This window comes from Camelus bactrianus, chromosome 18 (genome assembly GCF_048773025.1).
Source record: "Camelus bactrianus isolate YW-2024 breed Bactrian camel chromosome 18, ASM4877302v1, whole genome shotgun sequence".
In the NCBI taxonomy this organism is placed as follows: domain Eukaryota; kingdom Metazoa; phylum Chordata; class Mammalia; order Artiodactyla; family Camelidae; genus Camelus; species Camelus bactrianus.
The window spans coordinates 44,927,035-44,949,118 of record NC_133556.1 but is presented as its reverse complement, the minus strand read 5'-3'; positions in this window follow the sequence as shown (position 1 = coordinate 44,949,118).

Here is a 22,084-nt window from a genome sequence, read left to right as displayed (position 1 = left end):
GATTACAGATGTTTCAACCACAATACAAGGCATATTGACACCTAGAAATATTTACTTAGATTTCGCAGATTTTTTCCAACATCACTTACGAAAATCAAGCAGTTTTCGCAGAAAAATCCTCTTGCTGCATGTTCGATCCAATAGACATCCCATTTTCATAGATACCGTCACCGTAACATTCCGTGATCTGAAAAAGTTACGTGCACATTGGATTCAGCAAATTTTCACAGCTGAGTTGTTAGAATGTGAATTACACATCTTTAATAAACCATTGAAGACATATTGTCACCTTAAAGCATTTGCTCAGATTTTGCAGCGTTTTCATAACACCAGTTTCCAAACAGAGGTAGATTTTACAGTAAAATGCTCCTGGAGCGGGTTCTCACCAATAGATATGTAATTTACATAGTTTCCTTCAACGTGACATTCCGTGTTCCGAACACACTACATACATCACGGATTTGAGAAACATTTTTAATGAGTTGTGAACATGTGTATTACCGAACTTTCATCCACCTTACAATGCATACTTATACATAGAAAGTTTTTTCTGATTTAGTAGATTTCTCCTAATGTCAGTTTTTAAATCATGCAGTTTTCGCAGAAAAATCCTCTTGGAGCGAGTTCTACCCAATAGACATGCAATTTACATAGAACCTGCCATCGTGAATTCCATGTTCCGAAAAAGCTACGTGCATCACGGATTCGACAAATATTCACTACAGAGTCATTAGCATAAGGATTACTGAACTTTCATCCACCATAAAAGCCATATTGACACTTTGAAGCTTTTACTCATATTTCGAAATTTTTCCTAATGCCCGTTTTGAAAATGAGGCCGAATTCTCAGAAAAAGCTCTTGGAGCGAGTTCTACCCAAGAGACATGTATTTTACATAGATTCGCTCACCGTGATATTCTGTGTTCCGAACACGCTTCATGTATCTCGGATTCGACAAATATTCACTACAGAGTTGTTAGCATGCGGATTACCGAACTTTCATCCACCCTACTTGGCATATTTACACCGAGAACATATTCATCTTATTTCGCAGCGTTTTCCTAACGCCACTTTCAAAAATCAGGCAGATTTCTCAGGAAAAATCTCTTGGAGTGATTTCTAACCAAGAGAAATGTAATTTACATAAACTCCCTGGCCATGAAATCCCATGTTCCGAACATGCTACATGCATAATGGATTCGACAAATATTCACTACAGATTTGTTAGCATGTGGATTACCGAACTTTCATCACAATAGATTGAATATTGATACTTAGAGTTATTTTCTCAGATTTTGCAGCGTTTTCCAAACGCCAGTTTCAAAAATGAAGAAGTTTTCGCACAAAAAATTCTCTTGGAGCGAGTTCTACCCAATAGAGAAGTAATTTACATTGTTTCAATCACCGTGAAATTCCACGTTCCGAACACGGTATATGCATCACGGATTAGAAAAAGATTCTTTAATATGTTGTGAAAATGTGGATTACCGAACTTTCTTCCAACATAAAGGCATATTTACACCTAGAAATATTTACTCTCATTTTGAAGCTTTCTCCAAACTTCAGATTCGATAATCATGCAATTTTCGCAGAAAAATTCTATTCTAGCTAGTTCTACCCAATAGAATTGTAATTTACATTGTTTCATTACGGTGAAATTCCGTTTTCCAAAAGCGCTCCATGAATCACGGTTTGAAAAATAATTACTACACTTTTATTAACATGTGGATTACCGGACTTTCATTCACCATTCAAGGCATATTGACACTTAGAAGCATTTTCTCAGATTTCACAGGGTTCTCCTAATGGCAGTTTTGAAAATGAGGCACATTTCGCAGAAAAATTCTCTTCAAGCGAGTTCTAATCTATAGACATGTAATTTACATTGTTTCCTTCAATATGACATTCCGTATTCCGAGCACGTCACATGCATCACGAATTCGACAAACATTCTTAAATGTGTGGAAGCATGTGGATTACCGAACTTTCATCCACCATACAACGCATATTTACACCTAGAAGTGTTTATTCTGATTTCGCAGGTTTTTCCTAACATCCAGTTCCGAAAATCATGAAATGTTCGCAGAAGAATTCAATTCAAGCGTGTTCTATCCAGTAGAATTTTTATTTTCTGAGTTTCACTCACCGAGACATTCCATGTTCCAAAAAAGTTACATTCATCACGGCTTCGACAAACATTATTTAATGACAGTGAGCATGTGGATTACAGATGTTTCAACCACAATACAAGGCATATTGACACCTAGAAATATTTACTTAGATTTCGCAGATTTTTTCCAACATCACTTACGAAAATCAAGCAGTTTTCGCAGAAAAATCCTCTTGCTGCATGTTCGATCCAATAGACATCCCATTTTCATAGATACCGTCACCGTAACATTCCGTGATCTGAAAAAGTTACGTGCACATTGGATTCAGCAAATTTTCACAGCTGAGTTGTTAGAATGTGAATTACACATCTTTAATAAACCATTGAAGACATATTGTCACCTTAAAGCATTTGCTCAGATTTTGCAGCGTTTTCATAACACCAGTTTCCAAACAGAGGTAGATTTTACAGTAAAATGCTCCTGGAGCGGGTTCTCACCAATAGATATGTAATTTACATAGTTTCCTTCAACGTGACATTCCGTGTTCCGAACACACTACATACATCACGGATTTGAGAAACATTTTTAATGAGTTGTGAACATGTGTATTACCGAACTTTCATCCACCTTACAATGCATATTTATACATAGAAAGTTTTTTCTGATTTAGTAGATTTCTCCTAATGTCAGTTTTTAAATCATGCAGTTTTCGCAGAAAAATCCTCTTGGAGCGAGTTCTACCCAATAGACATGCAATTTACATAGAACCTGCCATCGTGAATTCCATGTTCCGAAAAAGCTACGTGCATCACGGATTCGACAAATATTCACTACAGAGTCGTTAGCATAAGGATTACTGAACTTTCATCCACCATAAAAGCCATATTGACACTTTGAAGCTTTTACTCATATTTCGAAATTTTTCCTAATGCCCGTTTTGAAAATGAGGCCGAATTCTCAGAAAAAGCTCTTGGAGCGAGTTCTACCCAAGAGACATGTATTTTACATAGATTCGCTCACCGTGATATTCTGTGTTCCGAACACGCTTCATGTATCTCGGATTCGACAAATATTCACTACAGAGTTGTTAGCATGCGGATTACCGAACTTTCATCCACCCTACTTGGCATATTTACACCGAGAACATATTCATCTTATTTCGCAGCGTTTTCCTAACGCCACTTTCAAAAATCAGGCAGATTTCTCAGGAAAAATCTCTTGGAGTGATTTCTAACCAAGAGAAATGTAATTTACATAAACTCCCTGGCCATGAAATCCCATGTTCCGAACATGCTACATGCATAATGGATTCGACAAATATTCACTACAGATTTGTTAGCATGTGGATTACCGAACTTTCATCACAATAGATTGAATATTGATACTTAGAGTTATTTTCTCAGATTTTGCAGCGTTTTCCAAACGCCAGTTTCAAAAATGAAGAAGTTTTCGCACAAAAAATTCTCTTGGAGCGAGTTCTACCCAATAGAGAAGTAATTTACATTGTTTCAATCACCGTGAAATTCCACGTTCCGAACACGGTATATGCATCACGGATTAGAAAAAGATTCTTTAATATGTTGTGAAAATGTGGATTACCGAACTTTCTTCCAACATAAAGGCATATTTACACCTAGAAATATTTACTCTCATTTTGAAGCTTTCTCCAAACTTCAGATTCGATAATCATGCAATTTTCGCAGAAAAATTCTATTCTAGCTAGTTCTACCCAATAGAATTGTAATTTACATTGTTTCATTACGGTGAAATTCCGTTTTCCAAAAGCGCTCCATGAATCACGGTTTGAAAAATAATTACTACACTGTTATTAACATGTGGATTACCGGACTTTCATTCACCATTCAAGGCATATTGACACTTAGAAGCATTTTCTCAGATTTCACAGGGTTCTCCTAATGGCAGTTTTGAAAATGAGGCACATTTCGCAGAAAAATTCTCTTCAAGCGAGTTCTAATCTATAGACATGTAATTTACATTGTTTCCTTCAATATGACATTCCGTATTCCGAACACGTCACATGCATCACGAATTCGACAAACATTCTTAAATGAGTGGAAGCATGTGGATTACCGAACTTTCATCCACCATACAAGGCATATTTACACCTAGAAGTGTTTATTCTGATTTCGCAGGTTTTTCCTAACATCCAGTTTCGAAAATCATGAAATGTTCGCAGAAGAATTCAATTCAAGCGAGTTCTATCCAGTAGAATTTTTATTTTCTGAGTTTCACTCACCGAGACATTCCATGTTCCAAAAAAGTTACATTCATCACGGCTTCGACAAACATTATTTAATGACAGTGAGCATGTGGATTACAGATGTTTCAACCACAATACAAGGCATATTGACACCTAGAAATATTTACTTAGATTTCGCAGATTTTTTCCAACATCACTTACGAAAATCAAGCAGTTTTCGCAGAAAAATCCTCTTGCTGCATGTTCGATCCAATAGACATCCCATTTTCATAGATACCGTCACCGTAACATTCCGTGATCTGAAAAAGTTACGTGCACATTGGATTCAGCAAATTTTCACAGCTGAGTTGTTAAAATGTGAATTACACATCTTTAATAAACCATTGAAGACATATTGTCACCTTAAAGCATTTGCTCAGATTTTGCAGCGTTTTCATAACACCAGTTTCCAAACAGAGGTAGATTTTACAGTAAAATGCTCCTGGAGCGGGTTCTCACCAATAGATATGTAATTTACATAGTTTTCTTCAACGTGACATTCCGTGTTCTGAACACACTACATACATCACGGATTTGAGAAACATTTTTAATGAGTTGTGAACATGTGTATTACCGAACTTTCATCCACCTTACAATGAATATTTACACCTAGAAATTTTAACTCTTAGTTTGCAGCTTTTTCCTAATAGCAGTTTCAAAAATCAGGCAGTTTCCTAAGGAAAAATCTGTTGGAGACTGTTCTACCCAATAGATATGTAAATCACATAGATCTCCTACTGTGAAATTCCGTGTTTCAAACACGCTACATGCAGATAGGATTCGACATAGTACACTACAGAGTTGTTTGCATGTGGATTACAGGACTTTCATCATAATACAAGGCATATTGATGCTTAGAAGCAGTTTCTCTGATTTCACAGAGCTTTCCAAACACCAGTTTCGAATCTGAGGCAGATTTCACGGCAAAAACCTCTTGGAGTGGGCTAAAAACAATAGACATGTAATTTACATGGATTCGCTCACCGTGAATTTCCGTGTTCCGAAAACGCTACATGCTTCTCGGTGTCGAAAAATATTCACTACATAGTTGTTAGCAAGTGGATTACAGCACTTTCATCCACCATACATGGCTTACTGACACTTTGAAGAATTTTCTGAGATTTCACAGGTTAGTTTTAATGCCAGGTTTGAAAAGGAGGCAGATTTGGCAGGAAAATGCCCTTGAAGCGAGTTCTACCCAAAAGATATATAATTTACTTTTCACTCACCGAGATATTCCGTGTTCTGAACACGTTACATGCATCACGGATTCGACAAACATTCTTTAATGAGTTGTGAACATGTGTATTACTGAACTTTCATCCACCTTACAATGCATACTTATACATAGAAATTTTTTTCTGATTTAGTAGATTTCTCCTAATGTCAGTTTTTAAATCATGCAGTTTTTGCAGAAAAATCCTCTTGGAGCGAGTTCTACCCAATAAACATGCAATTTACATAGAACTGGCCATCGTGAAATTCCATGTTCCGAAAAAGATATACATGCATCACGGATTCGACAAATATTCACTACAGAGTCGTTAGCATAAGGATTACTGAACTTTCATCCACCATAAAAGCCATATTGACACTTTGAAGCTTTTACTCATATTTCGAAATTTTTCCTAATGCCCGTTTTGAAAATGAGGCCGAATTCTCAGAAAAAGCTCTTGGAGCGAGTTCTACCCAAGAGACATGTATTTTACATAGATTCGCTCACCGTGATATTCTGTGTTCCGAACACGCTTCATGTATCTCGGATTCGACAAATATTCACTACAGAGTTGTTAGCATGCGGATTACCGAACTTTCATCCACCCTACTTGGCATATTTACACCGAGAACATATTCATCTTATTTCGCAGCGTTTTCCTAACGCCACTTTCAAAAATCAGGCAGATTTCTCAGGAAAAATCTCTTGGAGTGATTTCTAACCAAGAGAAATGTAATTTACATAAACTCCCTGGCCATGAAATCCCGTGTTCCGAACATGCTACATGCATAATGGATTCGACAAATATTCACTACAGATTTGTTAGCATGTGGATTACCGAACTTTCATCACAATAGATTGAATATTGATACTTAGAGGTATTTTCTCAGATTTTGCAGCGTTTTCCAAACGCCAGTTTCAAAAATGAAGAAGTTTTTGCACAAAAATTACTCTTGGAGCGAGTTCTACCCGATAGAGAAGTAATTTACATTGTTTCAATCACCGTGAAATTCCACGTTCCGAACACGGTATATGCATCACGGATTAGAAAAAGATTCTTTAATATGTTGTGAAAATGTGGATTACCGAACTTTCTTCCAACATAAAGGCATATTTACACCTAGAAATATTTACTCTCATTTTGCAGCTTTCTCCAAATTTCAGATTTGATAATCATGCAATTTTCGCAGAAAAATTCTATTCTAGCTAGTTCTACCCAATAGAATTGTAATTTACATTGTTTCATTACGGTGAAATTCCGTTTTCCAAAAGCGCTCCATGAATCACGGTTTGAAAAATAATTACTACACTGTTATTAACATGTGGATTACCGGACTTTCATTCACCATTCAAGGCATATTGACACTTAGAAGCATTTTCTCAGATTTCGCAGGGTTCTCCTAATGGCAGTTTTGAAAATGAGGCACATTTCGCAGAAAAATTCTCTTCAAGCGAGTTCTACCCAATAGACATGTAATTAACATTGTTTCCTTCAATATGACATTCCGTATTCCGAACACGTTACATGCATCACGAATTCGACAAAAATTCTTAAATGAGTGGGAGCATGTGGATTAGCGAACTTTCATCCACCATACAACGCATATTTACACCTAGAAGTGTTTATTCTGATTTCGCAGGTTTTTCCTAACATCCAGTTTCGAAAATCATGAAATGTTCGCAGAAGAATTCAATTCAAGCGAGTACTATCCAGTAGAATTTTTATTTTCTGAGTTTCACTCACCGAGACATTCCATGTTCCAAAAAAGTTACATTCATCACGGCTTCGACAAACATTATTTAATGACAGTGAGCATGTGGATTACCGATGTTTCAACCACAATACAAGGCATATTGACACCTAGAAATATTTACTTAGATTTCGCAGATTTTTTCCAACATCACTTACGAAAATCAAGCAGTTTTCGCAGAAAAATCCTCTTGCTGCATGTTCGATCCAATAGACATCCCATTTTCATAGATACCGTCACCGTAACATTCCGTGATCTGAAAAAGTTACGTGCACATTGGATTCAGCAAATTTTCACAGCTGAGTTGTTAGAATGTGAATTACACATCTTTAATAAACCATTGAAGACATATTGTCACCTTAAAGCATTTGCTCAGATTTTGCAGCGTTTTCATAACACCAGTTTCCAAACAGAGGTAGATTTTACAGTAAAATGCTCCTGGAGCGGGTTCTCACCAATAGATATGTAATTTACATAGTTTCCTTCAACGTGACATTCCGTGTTCCGAACACACTACATATATCACGGATTTGAGAAACATTTTTAATGAGTTGTGAACATGTGTATTACCGAACTTTCATCCACCTTACAATGCATATTTATACATACAAAGTTTTTTCTGATTTAGTAGATTTCTCCTAATGTCAGTTTTTAAATCATGCAGTTTTCGCAGAAAAATCCTCTTGGAGCGAGTTCTACCCAATAGACATGCAATTTACATAGAACCCGCCATCATGAAATTCCATGTTCCGATAAAGCTACATGCATCACGGATTCGACAAATATTCACTACAGAGTCGTTAGCATAAGGATTACTGAACTTTCATCCACCATAAAAGCCATATTGACACTTTGACGCATTTACTCATATTTCGAAAGTTTTTCCTAATGCCCGTTTTGAAAATGAGGCCGAATTCTCAGAAAAAGCTCTTGGAGCGAGTTCTACCCAAGAGACATGTATTTTACATAGATTCGCTCACCGTGATATTCTGTGTTCCGAACACGCTTCATGTATCTCGGATTTGACAAATATTCACTACAGAGTTGTTAGCATGCGGATTACCGAACTTTCATCCACCCTACTTGGCATATTTACACCGAGAACATATTCATCTTATTTCGCAGCGTTTTCCTAACGCCACTTTCAAAAATCAGGCAGATTTCTCAGGAAAAATCTCTTGGAGTGATTTCTAACCAAGAGAAATGTAATTTACATAAACTCCCTGGCCATGAAATCCCGTGTTCCGAACATGCTACATGCATAATGGATTCGACAAATATTCACTACAGATTTGTTAGCATGTGGATTACCGAACTTTCATCACAATAGATTGAATATTGATACTTAGAACTCTTTTCTCAGATCTTGCAGCGTTTTCCAAACGCCAGTTTCAAAAATGCAGCAGTTTTCGCAGAAAAATTCTCTTGGAGCGAGTTCTACCCAATAGAGAAGTAATTTACATTGTTTCAATCACCGTGAAATTCCACGTTCCGAACACGGTATATGCATCACGGATTAGAAAAAGATTCTTTAATATGTTGTGAAAATGTGGATTACATAACTTTCTTCCAACATAAAGGCATATTTACACCTAGATATATTTACTCTCATTTTGAAGCTTTCTCCAAACTTCAGATTCGATAATCATGCAATTTTCGCAGAAAAATTCTATTCTAGCTAGTTCTACCCAATAGAATTGTAATTTACATTGTTTCATTACGGTGAAATTCCGTTTTCCAAAAGCGCTCCATGAATCACGGTTTGAAAAATAATTACTACACTTTTATTAACATGTGGATTACCGGACTTTCATTCACCATTCAAGGCATATTGACACTTAGAAGCATTTTCTCAGATTTCACAGGGTTCTCCTAATGGCAGTTTTGAAAATGAGGCACATTTCGCAGAAAAATTCTCTTCAAGCGAGTTCTACCCAATAGACATGTAATTAACATTGTTTCCTTCAATATGACATTCCGTATTCCGAACACGTTACATGCATCACGAATTCGACAAACATTCTTAAATGAGTGGGAGCATGTGGATTAGCGAACTTTCATCCACCATACAACGCATATTTACACCTAGAAGTGTTTATTCTGATTTCGCAGGTTTTTCCTAACATCCAGTTTCGAAAATCATGAAATGTTGGCAGAAGAATTCAATTCAAGCGAGTTCTATCCAGTAGAATTTTTATTTTCTGAGTTTCACTCACCGAGACATTCCATGTTCCAAAAAAGTTACATTCATCACGGCTTCGACAAACATTATTTAATGACAGTGAGCATGTGGATTACAGATGTTTCAACCACAATACAAGGCATATTGACACCTAGAAATATTTACTTAGATTTCGCAGATTTTTTCCAACATCACTTACGAAAATCAAGCAGATTTCGCAGAAAAATCCTCTTGCTGCATGTTCGATCCAATAGACATCCCATTTTCATAGATACCATCACCGTAACATTCCGTGATCTGAAAAAGTTACGTGCACATTGGATTCAGCAAATTTTCACAGCTGAGTTGTTAGAATGTGAATTACACATCTTTAATAAACCATTGAAGACATATTGTCACCTTAAAGCATTTGCTCAGATTTTGCAGCGTTTTCATAACACCAGTTTCCAAACAGAGGTAGATTTTACAGTAAAATGCTCCTGGAGCGGGTTCTCACCAATAGATATGTAATTTACATAGTTTCCTTCAACGTGACATTCCGTGTTCCGAACACACTACATACATCACGGATTTGAGAAACATTTTTAATGAGTTGTGAACATGTGTATTACCGAACTTTCATCCACCTTACAATGCATACTTATACATAGAAAGTTTTTTCTGATTTAGTAGATTTCTCCTAATGTCAGTTTTTAAATCATGCAGTTTTCGCAGAAAAATCCTCTTGGAGCGAGTTCTACCCAATAGACATGCAATTTACATAGAACCTGCCTTCGTGAATTCCATGTTCCGAAAAAGCTACGTGCATCATGGATTCGACAAATATTCACTACAGAGTCGTTAGCATAAGGATTACTGAACTTTCATCCACCATAAAAGCCATATTGACACTTTGAAACTTTTATTCATATTTCGAAAGTTTTTCCTAATGCCCGTTTTGAAAATGAGGCCGAATTCTCAGAAAAAGCTCTTGGAGCGAGTTCTACCCAAGAGACATGTATTTTACATAGATTCGCTCACCGTGATATTCTGTGTTCCGAACACGCTTCATGTATCTCGGATTCGACAAATATTCACTACAGAGTTGTTAGCATGCGGATTACCGAACTTTCATCCACCCTACTTGGCATATTTACACCGAGAACATATTCATCTTATTTCGCAGCGTTTTCCTAACGCCACTTTCAAAAATCAGGCAGATTTCTCAGGAAAAATCTCTTGGAGTGATTTCTAACCAAGAGAAATGTAATTGACATAAACTCCCTGGCCATGAAATCCCGTGTTCCGAACATGCTACATGCATAATGGATTCGACAAATATTCACTACAGATTTGTTAGCATGTGGATTACCGAACTTTCATCACAATAGATTGAATATTGATACTTAGAACTCTTTTCTCAGATCTTGCAGCGTTTTCCAAACGCCAGTTTCAAAAATGCAGCAGTTTTCGCAGAAAAATTCTCTTGGAGCGAGTTCTACAGAATAGAGAAGTAATTTACATTGTTTCAATCACCGTGAAATTCCACGTTCCGAACACGGTATATGCATCACGGATTAGAAAAAGATTCTTTAATATGTTGTGAAAATGTGGATTACCGAACTTTCTTCCCACATAAAGGCATATTTACACCTAGATATATTTACTCTCATTTTGAAGCTTTCTCCAAACTTCAGATTCAATAATCATGCAATTTTCGCAGAAAAATTCTATTCTAGCTAGTTCTACCCAATAGAATTGTAATTTACATTGTTTCATTACGGTGAAATTCCGTTTTCCAAAAGCGCTCCATGAATCACGGTTTGAAAAATAATTACTACACTGTTATTAACATGTGGATTACCGGACTTTCATTCACCATTCAAGGCATATTGACACTTAGAAGCATTTTCTCAGATTTCACAGGGTTCTCCTAATGGCAGTTTTGAAAATGAGGCACATTTCGCAGAAAAATTCTCTTCAAGCGAGTTCTACCCAATAGACATGTAATTAACATTGTTTCCTTCAATATGACATTCCGTATTCCGAACACGTTACATGCATCATGAATTCGACAAACATTCTTAAATGAGTGGGAGCATGTGGATTAGCGAACTTTCATCCACCATACAACGCATATTTACACCTAGAAGTGTTTATTCTGATTTCGCAGGTTTTTCCTAACATCCAGTTTCGAAAATCATGAAATGTTCGCAGAAGAATTCAATTCAAGCGAGTTCTATCCAGTAGAATTTTTATTTTCTGAGTTTCACTCACCGAGACATTCCATGTTCCAAAAAAGTTACATTCATCACGACTTCGACAAACATTATTTAATGACAGTGAGCATGTGGATTACAGATATTTCAACCACAATACAAGGCATATTGACACCTAGAAATATTTACTTAGATTTCGCAGATTTTTTCCAACATCACTTACGAAAATCAAGCAGTTTTCGCAGAAAAATCCTCTTGCTGCATGTTCGATCCAATAGACATCCCATTTTCATAGATACCGTCACCGTAACATTCCGTGATCTGAAAAAGTTACGTGCACATTGGATTCAGCAAATTTTCACAGCTGAGTTGTTAGAATGTGAATTACACATCTTTAATAAACCATTGAAGACATATTGTCACCTTAAAGCATTTGCTCAGATTTTGCAGCGTTTTCATAACACCAGTTTCCAAACAGAGGTAGATTTTACAGTAAAATGCTCCTGGAGCGGGTTCTCACCAATAGATATGTAATTTACATAGTTTCCTTCAACGTGACATTCCGTGTTCCGAACACACTACATACATCACGGATTTGAGAAACATTTTTAATGAGTTGTGAACATGTGTATTACCGAACTTTCATCCACCTTACAATGCATACTTATACATAGAAAGTTTTTTCTGATTTAGTAGATTTCTCCTAATGTCAGTTTTTAAATCATGCAGTTTTCGCAGAAAAATCCTCTTGGAGCGAGTTCTACCCAATAGACATGCAATTTACATACAACCTGCCATCGTGAATTCCATGTTCCGAAAAAGCTACGTGCATCACGGATTCGACAAATATTCACTACAGAGTCGTTAGCATAAGGATTACTGAACTTTCATCCACCATAAAAGCCATATTGACACTTTGAAACTTTTACTCATATTTCGAAAGTTTTTCCTAATGCCCGTTTTGAAAATGAGGCCGAATTCTCAGAAAAAGCTCTTGGAGCGAGTTCTACCCAAGAGACATGTATTTTACATAGATTCGCTCACCGTGATATTCTGTGTTCCGAACACGCTTCATGTATCTCGGATTCGACAAATATTCACTACAGAGTTGTTAGCATGCGGATTACCGAACTTTCATCCACCCTACTTGGCATATTTACACCGAGAACATATTCATCTTATTTCGCAGCGTTTTCCTAACGCCACTTTCAAAAATCAGGCAGATTTCTCAGGAAAAATCTCTTGGAGTGATTTCTAACCAAGAGAAATGTAATTGACATAAACTCCCTGGCCATGAAATCCCATGTTCCGAACATGCTACATGCATAATGGATTCGACAAATATTCACTACAGATTTGTTAGCATGTGGATTACCGAACTTTCATCACAATAGATTGAATATTGATACTTAGAGTTATTTTCTCAGATTTTGCAGCGTTTTCCAAATGCCAGTTTCAAAAATGAAGAAGTTTTCGCACAAAAAATTCTCTTGGAGCGAGTTCTACCCAATAGAGAAGTAATTTACATTGTTTCAATCACCGTGAAATTCCACGTTCCGAACACGGTATATGCATCACGGATTAGAAAAAGATTCTTTAATATGTTGTGAAAATGTGGATTACCGAACTTTCTTCCAACATAAAGGCATATTTACACCTAGAAATATTTACTCTCATTTTGAAGTTTTCTCCAAACTTCAGATTCGATAATCATGCAATTTTCGCAGAAAAATTCTATTCTAGCTAGTTCTACCCAATAGAATTGTAATTTACATTGTTTCATTACGGTGAAATTCCGTTTTCCAAAAGCGCTCCATGAATCACGGTTTGAAAAATAATTACTACACTGTTATTAACATGTGGATTACCGGACTTTCATTCACCATTCAAGGCATATTGACACTTAGAAGCATTTTCTCAGATTTCACAGGGTTCTCCTAATGGCAGTTTTGAAAATGAGGCACATTTCGCAGAAAAATTCTCTTCAAGCGAGTTCTAATCTATAGACATGTAATTTACATTGTTTCCTTCAATATGACATTCCGTATTCCGAACACGTCACATGCATCACGAATTCGACAAACATTCTTAAATGAGTGGAAGCATGTGGATTACCGAACTTTCATCCACCATACAAGGCATATTTACACCTAGAAGTGTTTATTCTGATTTCGCAGGTTTTTCCTAACATCCAGTTTCGAAAATCATGAAATGTTCGCAGAAGAATTCAATTCAAGCGAGTTCTATCCAGTAGAATTTTTATTTTCTGAGTTTCACTCACCGAGACATTCCATGTTCCAAAAAAGTTACATTCATCACGGCTTCGACAAACATTATTTAATGACAGTGAGCATGTGGATTACAGATGTTTCAACCACAATACAAGGCATATTGACACCTAGAAATATTTACTTAGATTTCGCAGATTTTTTCCAACATCACTTACGAAAATCAAGCAGTTTTCGCAGAAAAATCCTCTTGCTGCATGTTCGATCCAATAGACATCCCATTTTCATAGATACCGTCACAGTAATATTCCGTGTTCTGAAAAAGGTACGTGCACATTGGATTCAGCAAATTTTCACAGCTGAGTTGTTAAAATGTGAATTACACATCTTTAATAAACCATTGAAGACATATTGTCACCTTAAAGCATTTGCTCAGATTTTGCAGCGTTTTCATAACACCAGTTTCCAAACAGAGGTAGATTTTACAGTAAAATGCTCCTGGAGCGGGTTCTCACCAATAGATATGTAATTTACATAGTTTCCTTCAACGTGACATTCCGTGTTCCGAACACACTACATACATCACGGATTTGAGAAACATTTTTAATGAGTTGTGAACATGTGTATTACCGAACTTTCATCCACCTTACAATGAATATTTACACCTAGAAATTTTAACTCTTAGTTTGCAGCTTTTTCCTAATAGCAGTTTCAAAAGTCAGGCAGTTTCCTAAGGAAAAACCTTTTGGAGCCTGTTCTACCCAATAGATATGTAAATCACATAGATTCTCCTGCTGTGAAATTCCGTGTTTCAAACACGCTACATGCAGATAGGATTCGACAAAGTACACTACAGAGTTGTTTGCATGTGGATTACAGGACTTTCATCATAATACAAGGCATATTGATGCTTAGAAGCAGTTTCTCTGATTTCACAGAGCTTTCCAAACGCCAGTTTCGAAACTGAGGCAGATTTCACGGCAAAAACCTCTTGGAGTGGGCTCAAAACAATAGACATGTAATTTACATGGATTCGCTCACCGTGAATTTCCGTGTTCCGAAAACGCTACATGCTTCTCGGTGTCGACAAATATTCACTACATAGTTGTTAGCAAGTGTATTACAGCACTTTCATCCACCATACATGGCTTACTGACACTTTGAAGAATTTTCTGAGATTTCACAGGTTAGTTTTAATGCCAGGTTTGAAAAGGAGGCAGATTTGGCAGGAAAATGCCCTTGAAGCGAGTTCTACCCAAAAGATATGTAATTTACGTTTCACTCACCGAGACATTCCGTGTTCTGAACACGTTACATGCATCACGGATTCGACAAACATTCTTCAATGAGTTGTGAACATGTGTATTACTGAACTTTCATCCACCTTAAAATGCATACTTATACATAGAAATTTTTTTCTGATTTAGTAGATTTCTCCTAATGTCAGTTTTTAAATCATGCAGTTCTCGCAGAAAAATCCTCTTGGAGCGAGTTCTACCCAATAAACATGCAATTTACATAGAACCGGCCATCGTGAAATTCCATGTTCCGATAAAGCTACATGCATCACGGATTTGACAAATATTCACTACAGAGTCGTTAGCATAAGGATTACTGAACTTTCATCCACCATAAAAGCCATATTGACACTTTGAAGCTTTTACTCATATTTCGAAAGTTTTTCCTAATGCCCGTTTTGAAAATGAGGCCGAATTCTCAGAAAAAGCTCTTGGAGCGAGTTCTACCCAAGAGACATGTATTTTACATAGATTCGCTCACCGTGATATTCTGTGTTCCGAAAACGCTTCATGTATCTCGGATTCGACAAATATTCACTACAGAGTTGTTAGCATGCGGATTACCGAACTTTCATCCACCCTACTTGGCATATTTACACCGAGAACATATTCATCTTATTTCGCAGCGTTTTCCTAACGCCACTTTCAAAAATCAGGCAGATTTCTCAGGAAAAATCTCTTGGAGTGATTTCTAACCAAGAGAAATGTAATTTACATAAACTCCCTGGCCATGAAATCCCGTGTTCCGAACATGCTACATGCATATTGGATTCGACAAATATTCACTACAGATTTGTTAGCATGTGGATTACCGAACTTTCATCACAATAGATTGAATATTGATACTTAGAGGTATTTTCTCAGATTTTGCAGCGTTTTCCAAACGCGAGTTTCAAAAATGAAGAAGTTTTCGCACAAAAAATTCTCTTGGAGCGAGTTCTACCCAATAGAGAAGTAATTTACATTGTTTCAATCACCGTGAAATTCCACGTTCCGAACACGGTATATGCATCACGGATTAGAAAAAGATTCTTTAATATGTTGTGAAAATGTGGATTACCGAACTTTCTTCCAACATAAAGGCATATTTACACCTAGAAATATTTACTCTCATTTTGAAGCTTTCTCCAAACTTCAGATTCGATAATCATGCAATTTTCGCAGAAAAATTCTATTCTAGCTAGTTCTACCCAATAGAATTGTAATTTACATTGTTTCATTACGGTGAAATTCCGTTTTCCAAAAGCGCTCCATGAATCACGGTTTGAAAAATAATTACTACACTGTTATTAACATGTGGATTACCGGACTTTCATTCACCATTCAAGGCATATTGACACTTAGAAGCATTTTCTCAGATTTCACAGGGTTCTCCTAATGGCAGTTTTGAAAATGAGGCACATTTGGCAGAAAAATTCTCTTCAAGCGAGTTCTACCCAATAGACATGTAATTAACATTGTTTCCTTCAATATGACATTCCGTATTCCGAACACGTTACATGCATCACGAATTCGACAAACATTCTTAAATGAGTGGGAGCATGTGGATTAGCGAACTTTCATCCACCATACAACGCATATTTACACCTAGAAGTGTTTATTCTGATTTCGCAGGTTTTTCCTAACATCCAGTTTCGAAAATCATGAAATGTTCGCAGAAGAATTCAATTCAAGCGAGTTCTATCCAGTAGAATTTTTATTTTCTGAGTTTCACTCACCGAGACATTCCATGTTCCAAAAAAGTTACATTCATCACGGCTTCGACAAACATTATTTAATGACAGTGAGCATGTGGATTACCGATGTTTCAACCACAATACAAGGCATATTGACACCTAGAAATATTTACTTAGATTTCGCAGATTTTTTCCAACATCACTTACGAAAATCAAGCAGTTTTCGCAGAAAAATCCTCTTGCTGCATGTTCGATCCAATAGACATCCCATTTTCATAGATACCGTCACCGTAACATTCCGTGATCTGAAAAAGTTACGTGCACATTGGATTCAGCAAATTTTCACAGCTGAGTTGTTAAAATGTGAATTACACATCTTTAATAAACCATTGAAGACATATTGTCACCTTAAAGCATTTGCTCAGATTTTGCAGCGTTTTCATAACACCAGTTTCCAAACAGAGGTAGATTTTACAGTAAAATGCTCCTGGAGCAGGTTCTCACCAATAGATATGTAATTTACATAGTTTCCTTCAACGTGACATTCCGTGTTCTGAACAAACTACATACATCACGGATTTGAGAAACATTTTTAATGAGTTGTGAACATGTGTATTACCGAACTTTCATCCACCTTACAATGCATATTTACACCTAGAAATTTTAACTCTTAGTTTGCAGCTTTTTCCTAATAGCAGTTTCAAAAATCAGGCAGTTTCCTAAGGAAAAATCTGTTGGAGCCTGTTCTACCCAATAGATATGTAAATCACATAGATTCTCCTGCTGTGAAATTCCGTGTTTCAAACACGCTACATGCAGATAGGATTCGACAAAGTACACTACAGAGTTGTTTGCATGTGGATTACAGGACTTTCACCATAATACAAGGCATATTGATGCTTAGAAGCAGTTTCTCTGATTTCACAGAGCTTTCCAAACGCCAGTTTCGAAACTGAGGCAGATTTCACGGCAAAAACCTCTTGGAGTGGGCTCAAAACAATAGACATGTAATTTACATGGATTCGCTCACCGTGAATTTCCGTGTTCCGAAAACGCTACATGCTTCTCGGTGTCGACAAATATTCCCTACATAGTTGTTAGCAAGTGGATTACAGCACTTTCATCCACCATACATGGCTTACTGACACTTTGAAGAATTTTCTGAGATTTCACAGGTTAGTTTTAATGCCAGGTTTGAAAAGGAGGCAGATTTGGTAGGAAAATGCCCTTGAAGCGAGTTCTACCCAAAAGATATGTAATTTACGTTTCACTCACCGAGACATTCCGTGTTCTGAACACGTTACATGCATCACGGATTCGACAAACATTCTTTAATGAGTTGTGAACATGTGTATTACTGAACTTTCATCCACCTTACAATGCATACTTATACATAGAAATTTTTTTCTGATTTAGTAGATTTCTCCTAATGTCAGTTTTTAAATCATGCAGTTTTCGCAGAAAAATCCTCTTGGAGCGAGTTCTACCCAATAAACATGCAATTTACATAGAACCGGCCATCGTGAAATTCCATGTTCCGAAAAAGCTACATGCATCACGGATTCGACAAATATTCACTACAGAGTCGTTAGCATAAGGATTATTGAACATTCATCCACCATAAAAGCCATATTGACACTTTGAAGCTTTTACTCATATTTCGAAATTTTTCCTAATGCCCGTTTTGAAAATGAGGCCGAATTCTCAGAAAAAGCTCTTGGAGCGAGTTCTACCCAAGAGACCTGTATTTTACATAGATTCGCTCACCGTGATATTCTGTGTTCCGAACACGCTTCATGTATCTCGGATTCGACAAATATTCACTACAGAGTTGTTAGCATGCGGATTACCGAACTTTCATCCACCCTACTTGGCATATTTACACCGAGAACATATTCATCTTATTTCGCAGCGTTTTCCTAACGCCACTTTCAAAAATCAGGCAGATTTCTCAGGAAAAATCTCTTGGAGTGATTTCTAACCAAGAGAAATGTAATTGACATAAACTCCCTGGCCATGAAATCCCGTGTTCCGAACATGCTACATGCATAATGGATTCGACAAATATTCACTACAGATTTGTTAGCATGGGGATTACCGAACTTTCATCACAATAGATTGAATATTGATACTTAGAACTCTTTTCTCAGATTTTGCAGCGTTTTCCAAACGCCAGTTTCAAAAATGCAGAAGTTTTCGCAGAAAAATTCTCTTGGAGCGAGTTCTACCCAATAGAGAAGTAATTTACATTGTTTCAATCACCGTGAAATTCCACGTTCCGAACACGGTATATGCATCACGGATTAGAAAAAGATTCTTTAATATGTTGTGAAAATGTGGATTACCGAACTTACTTCCAACATAAAGGCATATTTACACCTAGAAATATTAACTCTCATTTTGAAACTTTCTCCAAACTTCAGATTCGATAATCATGCAATTTTCGCAGAAAAATTCTATTCTAGCTAGTTCTACCCAATAGAATTGTAATTTACATTGTTTCATTACGGTGAAATTCCGTTTTCCAAAAGCGCTCCATGAATGACGGTTTGAAAAATAATTACTACACTGTTATTAACATGTGGATTACCGGACTTTCATTCACCATTCAAGGCATATTGACACTTAGAAGCATTTTCTCAGATTTCACAGGGTTCTCCTAATGGCAGTTTTGGAAATGAGGCACATTTCGCAGAAAAATTCTCTTCAAGCGAGTTCTACCCAATAGACATGTAATTAACATTGTTTCCTTCAATATGACATTCCGTATTCCGAACACGTTACATGCATCACGAATTCGACAAACATTCTTTAATGAGTGGGAGCATGTGTATTAGCGAACTTTCATCCACCATACAACGCTTATTTACACCTAGAAGTGTTTATTCTGATTTCGCTGGTTTTTCCTAACATCCAGTTTCGAAAATCATGAAATATTCGCAGAAGAATTCAATTCAAGCGAGTTCTATCCAGTAGAATTTTTATTTTCTGAGTTTCACTCACCGAGACATTCCATGTTCCAAAAAAGTTACATTCATCACGGCTTCGACAAACATTATTTAATGACAGTGAGCATGTGGATTACCGATGTTTCAACCACAATACAAGGCATATTTACACCTAGAAATATTTACTTAGATTTCGCAGATTTTTTCCAACATCACTTACGAAAATCAAGCAGTTTTCGCAGAAAAATCCTCTTGCTGCATGTTCGATCCAATAGACATCCCATTTTCATAGATACCGTCACCGTAACATTCCGTGATCTGAAAAAGTTACGTGCACATTGGATTCAGCAAATTTTCACAGCTGAGTTGTTAGAATGTGTATTACACATCTTTAATAAACCATTGAAGACATATTGTCACCTTAAAGCATTTGCTCAGATTTTGCAGCGTTTTCATAACACCAGTTTCCAAACAGAGGTAGATTTTACAGTAAAATGCTCCTGGAGCGGGTTCTCACCAATAGATATGTAATTTACATAGTTTCATTCAACGTGACATTCCGTGTTCCGAACACACTGCATACATCACGGATTTGAGAAACATTTTTAATGAGTTGTGAACATGTGTATTACCGAACTTTCATCCACCTTACAATGCATACTTATACATAGAAAGTTTTTTCTGATTTAGTAGATTTCTCCTAATGTCAGTTTTTAAATCATGCAGTTTTCGCAGAAAAATCCTCTTGGAGCGAGTTCTATCCAATAAACATGCAATTTACATAGAACCCGTCATCGTGAAATTCCATGTTCCGATAAAGCTACATGCATCAAGGATTCGACAAATATTCACTACAGAGTTGTTAGCATGCGGATTACCGAACTTTCATCCACCCTACTTGGCATATTTACACCGAGAACATATTCATCTTATTTCGCAGCGTTTTCCTAACGCCACTTTCAAAAATCAGGCAGATTTCTCAGGAAAAATCTCTTGGAGTGATTTCTAACCAAGAGAAATGTAATTTACATAAACTCCCTGGCCATGAAATCCCGTGTTCCGAACATGCTACATGCATAATGGATTCGACAAATATTCACTATAGATTTGTTAGCATGTGGATTACCGAACTTTCATCACAATAGATTGAATATTGATACTTAGAACTCTTTTCTCAGATTTTGCAGCGTTTTCCAAACGCCAGTTTCAAAAATGCAGCAGTTTTCGCAGAAAAATTCTCTTGGAGCGAGTTCTACCCAATAGAGAAGTAATTTACATTGTTTCAATCACCGTGAAATTCCACGTTCCGAACACGGTATATGCATCACGGATTAGAAAAAGATTCTTTAATATGTTGTGAAAATGTGGATTACCGAACTTTCTTCCAACATAAAGGCATATTTACACCTAGAAATATTTACTCTCATTTTGCAGCTTTCTCCAAACTTCAGATTCGATAATCATGCAATTTTCGCAGAAAAATTCTATTCTAGCTAGTTCTACCCAATAGAATTGTAATTTACATTGTTTCATTACGGTGAAATTCCGTTTTCCAAAAGCGCTCCATGAATCACGGTTTGAAAAATAATTACTACACTGTAATTAACATGTGGATTACCGGACTTTCATTCACCATTCAAGGCATATTGACACTTAGAAGCATTTTCTCAGATTTCACAGGGTTCTCCTAATGGCAGTTTTGAAAATGAGGCACATTTCGCAGAAAAATTCTCTTCAAGCGAGTTCTACCCAATAGACATGTAATTAACATTGTTTCCTTCAATATGACATTCCGTATTCCGAACACGTTACATGCATCACGAATTCGACAAACATTCTTTAATGAGTGGGAGCATGTGGATTAGCGAACTTTCATCCACCATACAACGCATATTTACACCTAGAAGTGTTTATTCTGATTTCGCAGGTTTTTCCTAACATCCAGTTTCAAAAATCATGAAATGTTCGCAGAAGAATTCAATTCAAGCGAGTTCTATCCAGTAGAATTTTTATTTTCTGAGTTTCACTCACCGAGACATTCCATGTTCCAAAAAAGTTACATTCATCACGGCTTCGACAAACATTATTTAATGACAGTGAGCATGTGGATTACCGATATTTCAACCACAATACAAGGCATATTTACACCTAGAAATATTTACTTAGATTTCGCAGATTTTTTCCAACATCTCTTACGAAAATCAAGCAGTTTTCGC